This window comes from Columba livia, chromosome 22 (genome assembly GCF_036013475.1).
Source record: "Columba livia isolate bColLiv1 breed racing homer chromosome 22, bColLiv1.pat.W.v2, whole genome shotgun sequence".
NCBI lineage: Eukaryota > Metazoa > Chordata > Aves > Columbiformes > Columbidae > Columba > Columba livia.
In genome coordinates this window covers 4,463,370-4,471,722 of record NC_088623.1, presented here as the reverse complement: position 1 = coordinate 4,471,722, position 8,353 = coordinate 4,463,370, and the positions used below count along the sequence as shown (strand labels likewise).

Sequence of the window (8,353 nt, the reverse complement as noted above, 5' to 3'; positions counted from 1 at the left end):
GAAACTCTGATATTTACCTTTGCAAGTGGAGGAGAGGCATATCAGAGAGAATTCTTCTCCCAGGCAAGCGGGTAATAGGTAGTAAAAGCAGAGACCATGATTATAATAAATAAGTATAATTAAGCATAGCGGAGAAGGGATTGAAAGAAGTAAAGCATGTGCCCCATTAGCCCCAGAATCTACTGTTGTAAAGACCAGTAGCACTGTTGAATTTAATATGAAGTTCTTCACCATTTTAATTGCATTGTGAAAATACCTCGGATGTGCTGTGTTAGAGAAGGGTGCTATTGAGCAAGAGGATCTCCAGACTAGAAATAATGCCACCAGTTCTCTCCCTGGGTGGTTTTGTGGCTGCGGGGGTGCTGCTGTGGACACGTATCCCTGGAAATGCAAGAAGATATAAGCAAGAAGGAGCTGGGACCTTCGAGGGCTGTGTGGTGGAGCAAGATCTTGCAGGGCAGGAAAAAGAATTGGGAAAAATAGGATTTCCACCCTGCCGCCCTCAGCAGCTTGTGCTGCTCATTTTAGCATGGGCAAAGGAGGAGGAGGGGGCAAAACAAGTGTTTTACTCAATGCTATTGCAGGTCTGACCGATAATGCCTATTGTCCAATTCATGTCCTGCACTGCCCAGGGCTGTGCGCTGCAGTGATTTCTTCTGAGCCCGTGTGCGTGCCCATCTTCTGTGCAGCCTCTGCCACGTCGCTGGGTGACGGTGACACTACTAATGTTAATGATAGAAGCTGCCAGTCTCTCCAGCAGGTGTTGGTGATGGACGGCATAAATGAAATTATATTTGAGGTGTGGGCAGCCAGCTGTAAAGTCATTAAACAGGAAAGGTCATGCAAAGAGTTTACACCAGGAGTTCTCTGCTCTCCAAGCTGTAAGCACAGAATAAATATCTGGAGCAAGCAGAGAGGGATTTCTTTTTGGTCTGAGGCTGAACCTCTGAGGCACGAGCTGTATATTCCTTGTATATCCCCTTCATTGTCGTTGCCCTGTGCAGAGCTCGGGGTGTCGGAAGCCTTTGGCGCAGTTTGCTCTCGCTGCTGCCAGCTCCTGCCTGACACGGGACAGAAAAGGGCTGGACATGGGCAACCCTGCAGCTCCTACGGCTCCTCGGCTGCTGCCTCCAGGCTTGGGCTTCTCAAGGTGTCTGAAGAAATGTGCTGCCCACTTTTTGCTCCGTGCCTATAGGATTTAGGTGCTTAATTACCTCCTTAGGTGCAGATAGACATGGAAACAAGGGGGTGGTTTAAGACATCCCTGGCTCTTTGCTGAATGTGCCCCACAAGCACCGTGTGAGAGCCTGGGCACTAAGATGGGATAATCACATTTTCCAGCGCTTTCCACCTTGGTGATCCCCAAAAATACCCCTTGAATCTGGTCATATCTCAGGGTACCAGGAGGACCGGGCTGGGCACACCAGCTGTGGCTCCTGCTGGTCACAGAATCGCTGGGAAAGGCAGGAGGGAGTGTGTGGGTTTTTTGGGGGGGGTGAACATGGGGAAGCCGCTGGTTATTTTGGGAGCTGCAAGAGGGGAGCAAACAGCCTGGCTTTCATTTTCCAGCCAGCTGGTGCTGATTCAGGATGTTTTTGCAGCGGCAATTGCATGGAGCTGAGCCACCGAGGGCTTGGTTACGCGTTCCTGCTGCAATTAGGTGTGCAGCAGCATTTTACCACCCTCATTGTTTTATTCCTCGCTGCACGGAGCACTGGTGGTGCTTTTAGGAGATGCAATAAGGTGACAGGAGGGTAAAAGAAAGCCAAGACCTCCAAGATGGATTGTCTTCTTGTTCCTGGTCTAGTGGGATCACATGCTTTGCTATAACTATTTCCAGACCCCACTTCAGCACTTGCAGGACAAAGCATGATGCTTTGACACATCCCCATGTGATGGGAAATGCACTAGAATGACACAAACCTTTATAAATATTCTTTGATGATTCGAGGGTTTTTTCCTATTAGGCTAAAACCAGAGCATCGCGCACCCTTCACGCTGTTAGGTCTAATCACGCACAGCTGATAAGGTGGCTCTTATGAAACACCTTCTCAGGTTCTGGTCTCACTCCACGGCCCTTTCTGTGACATGACAACATCGCAAAAAGATATTTGACTTTTCCATAGAGCCACAACAAGCGCAGCTGCTGGTAGACCCTATTTCAGGTGCTCTCCCCCATTCCTCCCCCTGTCTCCAACCTCCTTGATGCCGTTTGCAGAGTTCTTCCTACCCGACGCTGGGAGGGATTAAGCACGGCCGGCTCTGGGGATGGCAGGTGTGGGAGGTGGGAGGTTTGTCCCTGCTCTGCCTGCAGCCGTGGGGTGACCTTGTGCTTCTTTCATCCATCTGTAGCTCACGTAGGAAACTCTAGCCCTGGGAGAGCTGCCCTGAGCAGCAGGGGGGCCCTATGCTTGCAGGACGGTCTTATTTTATATACATATATATGGATGTACATATAAAAATATACAGTATGGCCTAATTCAAGCCTGTATCTGGCTCTGGTTTGTGCTGTATCCAGCATCTCCCAGTGCACACCAGCACCCAAAAGCCTATGGTACATGAAAGCTCCATGCAGACGTTACTGCGTGGAAATGTCCCCGCTGCTCATAGCCCAAGCAAAACCCCTTTTAAAAAGTGAACAAATCTCTTCCACCCAAATAAATAAATCTTTCTAGCCTCAAAAAAAACCCACAACAAGATACACCTTTAGCTCGTGTTGCTATTTTCTCAGTTGCTACACAAACAGATTTATTTCTGGCTCGCACCGCATGCCAGGTCCCAGCCCGCTGCAATGTAATCTGGTGTTATTGGTTTAAGCATGCCGGGGTGGATGCGGCGGTCGCAGAGCAAAGCCCCTTCAGCACGGCCCCCGGCAGCTGCTCGCCCTGACCCCAGCCACTTTTAGCCTGTTGCTCGGTGGCCCAAGTGGTTTTTCCACCATGTGCAGAAACCCAGATAAAGTCCCAGCAGCGCCGCGATGCCACCGGCACCTGCGCAGGAAGGGGGAGAAGAGAGGGCTGAGCTGGTTGGGGGTGAGCAGCCACCACCCCCAAATTGTCCCCACAGCCCCTGTCCCCAACTGTGCCCAGAGCAGGGGCTGTGTGTGTCCCTGTGCCATGGTTATGGCTCTTTGCACATCACTGACCCTCAATATAACCAACTGATGGCATTGTCACCCCCCTCTCATCCACCTTTTCATGGGGTTCAGGACTTCACACGCTTTTGGTCTTCTCACAAGTTGCTCACACACCTGGGTGCCTGGGGTTCAATGAGCCCCAACTGCTGGTCATTGGCAATTAATGTTGTTAATTGCCATGGGAGAAGCTTTGCTCCTGTAGTAGGGAGTAGCTGTGCTGCTGTGGAGGGTGAGGACTGTGTCTTTGCTCACTCTGCAGCCGATCCCCATGAGCCCTTCAGTGCTTTGCTTTGGACTCTGCTTGCAGGTAAGCTGGGCTCCAACAATGAGTCTTCTGTGGGTGAAAGTCAAGTGGTAGAGTATAAAAAAAGCTATTTGTGGAATTGTAGAATCATTTAGTTTGGAAAAGAGCTTTAGGATTGTTGAGTCTCTTCCATTTGGGATGTGCAACTGCCCAGGTTTGAGTGGGAGCCTGCAGACAGCAGCTCATGTGTATGGGGTTTTCCTGGGTTATAGCCTTGAATATATGATTAAAAGCTTGCTCTAGGCTGAGGGCTGAGCCCTGTTCCCAAGAAAAAAGATGCAAACAACAGTGAGTTGCTTCTGCAGGCAGCCTGGCAGGGCCTGAGCTACTTGGCCCCTTTGTTTGCTGCACAAAGCACCTGCAGAGGCTGCACTGCAAAAACAGAGGGGAAAACTGTCCTGAGGACCCTGCACTTGTGTTAGAGCAGCTGCTGGGCTGGAAGGTGGCTGGGGGAGAAGGAAGAGCCATCCCAGTGTGGCCATCCTGTTAGCATGGACACAGTGGTGAAACTTGTCCCCTCCAGCTCACACGGCTCCTTTAGGGCAGCTTGGGAAAGACAGCGAGTGGCAGCGTGTGGGCTGCATATGTCCCTCTGGATTAGGGCCAGCCTAGGAGCTGCTTATGCTAACGGAGCTAATCTCCATAATCTTGTCACACAAATGCCTCCTCGTTGCTGGCAGGCTGGCGAGGATTTGGGTTATATGTGGATGCTGGCAGATGTAAGTGAGCTGGGAGGTGACACAGAGAGGGGGCACATCTGCGGTTCAGCCTGGGACTGTGTGAAGAACCTTCTCCTGTGACCTGCTCTGGGGTCTTGCCCCATTATTCCTGAGCTGGGACAATGCGACAAAGCAGACAGCTCTGTCCTACAAAACATGACACATTTGCATGGTGACCTCCAGGGACCGCAGTGGCCCAAGAGCTGCAGAGGACAGGGTGTCTGTCTGATGGGGTCCCTGGCACGTGAGGGACCTCATTTTATTCAGCAGATTGGAGGTTCTCGGTCTGATTGCTGAGCTGAAGTCCCGTCCCCCTCCATACTGGCATTGCTATGGATTTTCTTAACAAATAAAGAAAATAAATCTGTGTTTTAGGGTAAGTGAGGTGAGGGCAAGATGTGAGAGGCTGATTGCTCCTTGTGTCAAGGCTGTTGTCTTGCTGTGCTGCTCAGATGTGCCTTAGGCAAGAACTAATATTTGCTTGCAAGCTCAGTTTTCCCTTGTGTGGGATCTGTGGTTTTGCTCATCAGCTGGTCTACATCCCTTTCAAAGCAAATTATTTTAGAAGATATGTATTTCTGAGTAGCTGTTTTTGTGACTCTCAGTTAAGGAAGTACATTTGGCATCATCTTGTGGGTGATGAATCAGGATACAGTTTCCAGGTAGGAAAAATCCCCCTGTGTTGAGAAAAGCAGCATAATGGGTCAATTCTGGGGGATACTGTGTGTTTTCAATGTGCTTTTTCCTGGGGCCAAGTGGTCCTGGAGGCCATAGGGATGCTGCCCAAGGTGGATGCATGTAAGATGCACCCATGGCACCATGATCTGGTCCAGAGAAGTCCAGTGACCATGGGGTGTGTGTCGGGGCAGCTGGCTGGCTGGGAAAGCAGGGGGAAAAAAAATCCTCATACCCATCAATCAGACAGATATAATCCTGACCAATATTTCCCGACGTGTCTTGCGGTTACGGGCTCTGAGTGTCAGCTAGAGTATGTCCAGCAGGAAGGGTTCGCAGGGCCGTCCCGCTCCGGTATGTGAGCAACGCCGGAGCCTGCCGGGTGCTAATCTGCCGAGGGGAAGCCCAGCCCTGGAGCTGCTGCCTCTTCCCACCATGTGCCAAGGGGCATTTCTCCTCCTTATGCCACAGAAGGGTGGTGCCAGTGGGGAATATCCCTGGCAAGAGACTGATGTTGCCAGCCAGAAACATCCCCTCCTCTGGCGGGGCTAGGAGAGAGGGTCTCTATCTAAATGTTGTTGCTCAGACTTGTCTTGAGACAAGCGAATGAAGGGTGAAGTGGAGAAAATCTGTGGTTAGTCTTTGGGTAATAAATCTGGGTTATAATAGCTCCTTTCATCCTAAAGGATTCCACGGTGCTTTATAAATAGATACGCAAACCATGCACCAGGATCACTTCCAAGCACTGGGACGCAGCCGCTTCCTGGGAGAGTGGAGCAGCTGTTTGGAGCAGAGCTGGAGCTCCTGGAGTGATGCAGCTCCATGCAAAGCAACCCAGGGAGCTGGGCCGGCTGCTGGGGGTGCAGCAGGGCGGCATCTCCTTCCATCGCATCTGTTCATCTCCCCGCCGACATGGAGAGCTACACCAGGCTCCCTATGCATGGAAAATGCTTGCAATGCTACACTTCCAGTCCTTCCTCCCATCCGTATTCCAATCCTCCCATTGCTTTCCAAATGACATTAATAACTGTAATGGGGATTAACAAGATCTTTTCAATTCAATTACCCCTGTCCTAAAAGCATGTGGGATTATTTAAAGGTATTATCATTTTTTTTAAAGTGAGAGAGATTTTCACCAGCCTCATGCTCACACAAATCTACCTGGGGAGAAGAGGAGGATGCATACAGCTTGAACCATCAGTACCCTGACCTTCATGGTCTGTTTTTCCTGGTAACTCTGCTATAATCAAATAACAATCTAGTTTATTAGTTGCCAGGGAAAGCGTGTTAGCGGATCAGCCGCTTGTGCCACGTAGATGTAAAGACTGAGCCTGCTACTGGCTGTTGCTTTTTTCCCTAATGGGAGTGGAAGGAGGAAGAAATCACTTCCCATTCACATCTACATGAATTTTCTCATGGCTGAGGAGTGGAGGTCACTGCTGCTGGGTTCCATATTCATAGTGTATTTATGTGTGGTGGGTTTTTTCCTTTCTTTTAAATAGCAGAGGCTGAAGCAGCCAGATCTGGTGGGCTGTGCAGAAGGGGTTGCCCCTGTGTGGTGGTTCTTCAACTGCACGATGTGTAGGGAGGGGAGTGGGTGGGTGGCAGAGGATCTGGCTGTGCTCCACACTCACATCCCTCTGCCCCTGCAGGATCACAGGGGAGATGGATGTTCTGCTGCTTGTGGACCAGATTTCAATCAGTTAAGGGAGTACCTGGGAATAGGTCCCCAAATCTGAAGACTAGCCTATTTCCAGCCTGTCTGCAGGATGAGGAGAGAGCGTTTTGCTGTGATCATGTGTGCCAGTGGCTGGGTGCTGCTCGCCTCTGTGCTTCCACATCCAGCCCAGACAATCTGCAAAGCGTTTGGCAGGTTCTGCACAATAAATCACAGTTTTGGCTTCCCTTCGAGTAGGCCCGGGGAGCTGCTGTGGGCAGGGGTGGTCAGGGCCAGTTTAATGCACGTAGAGACCTCCTCTTGTCTTGCGATGTGGGGAGAGACCCTCGGGACAGCAACCAGCCCCGCAGCCCTCAAAGACGAGTCCCTTTATGGGGGGGGGGGACACAGATGAGTGACACATCTGGGACCCCAAAAGTGCCGGCTAGCTCCTGGGGAGCCCCAGGGCTCCATCCAACACCCCACGCACGCTGCAAAACGCTCCCACCCCCAGCACGGGAGGGGGCGGCGGCAGCCGGACCCCCCTAAAACCCGGGGCGGGTGGCGGCTGCGCGGGGACCGGGGGCCACCTCGTGGCCGTTCGGCCGCGGCGACACCACGACGCGTTTCGGGGCGGGGGGGGGGGGAGAGTTGAGCTTTGCAACGTGCTGGGTGGGCTCGCCACCACCTTCCCCCCCACCCCAGGACTGAGACCCCGGAGTCACCCGCCCCAGGCAGGAAAGTGGGGGGAAAATTTGTGCTTTGGAGTCCCTGTTGCAGAGGGAAAGGGTTGTCATTTTTGGGGGCTGTTCCTGGAGCGAGAGCCCTCCCCTGGGATGGGGAATGGAGGAGTTTTCCGTGGGAAATGTGGGAGCTGGGGCTCCCAAACTGTGCCTCCTCTGCAGTGCTGTTTATCTTTGAAATAGCTGCGGGGTCGGGTTACAAGGCAAAACTGAATGAAACTCAAGGAAACAAAGTAGCAAAATGGGGTCAGTCATTGAAACTAAAAGAAACAAAGTAGCGAAATGGGACAATCATTTTCCTGTGACCAGATTGCTCTGTAAAGAAAAACTTGGGTTTAAAGGCTCATTTCACCAGGCATGCTGAGACGAGCAGAAATAAAGGGGAGGCAAATGATGGGAAAACCCCACAGAGCGTGTGGGCAGCTTTAAAGCATCTTTGATCTATGATCTGTTGTTACAGGGTACATTGGATTTAACTCTGACCCCCTCGAAGCCCCTGTTTAATTGGGGTGAAGGACACAGGATCAGGTTCCAGGAGATGCTGCAAGTCCCGGAATTAATCTGCTTTCCTGGGAGGCAATTTTCTTGCTGCAAACGCTTACACTGTGATGTGCCACTCCATGGGTTCTGCGAGGGAACTCAGGACCTGTGGTGAGAGGCAGCTCGACAAGAGTTTTATTTATAAAACACCAGTGCCTGGTGTAGGTTTACTCACTCTCCCATCTGGTGACTATCGCTGCCACCTCCTGACAGACGCTCCGTCTCTTGGTGCTAATGACGTATTTTGATTAGCTGGATCCGCCACTTCACCCAGCTATCGATCAGTCGCGGATTAAAAACTGGCTTTTAAAATCATGAGCTGGCTTTTTAAAATTATTGTTTAACGGGTCAGGTGGTTTTATTGGCTTGACTAAAAAATCTGAGAGGATGTTATTGATCACAGAAGGTGCTGGGCAGGCAGACATGCACCAGATGCTTCCCACTCCAGTGCGGGCAGCTCTGCCTGTACGTAGGGACTGGCAGAGGTTGTGGCTTTGTCTTCACCGTCCTGGCCCGTTCAGACTCTGGATTCTGCTGTAGTCATTTTCTTTTGCTCTTGCTTTCCTTTAGTTGCAAATA

General features: G+C 51.2%; 1 long non-coding RNA gene across 1 annotated transcript; it reads left to right on the top strand.

Annotated features, from left to right (window-relative positions):
• Nucleotides 1–2,869: 2,869 nt before the first annotated feature.
• Nucleotides 2,870–8,089, top strand: LOC135576046 (uncharacterized). Its single transcript, XR_010467606.1, has 2 exons — nt 2,870–3,443; nt 7,695–8,089. It is a non-coding gene; the product is annotated as an uncharacterized LOC135576046 (long non-coding RNA).
• Nucleotides 8,090–8,353: the final 264 nt, after the last annotated feature.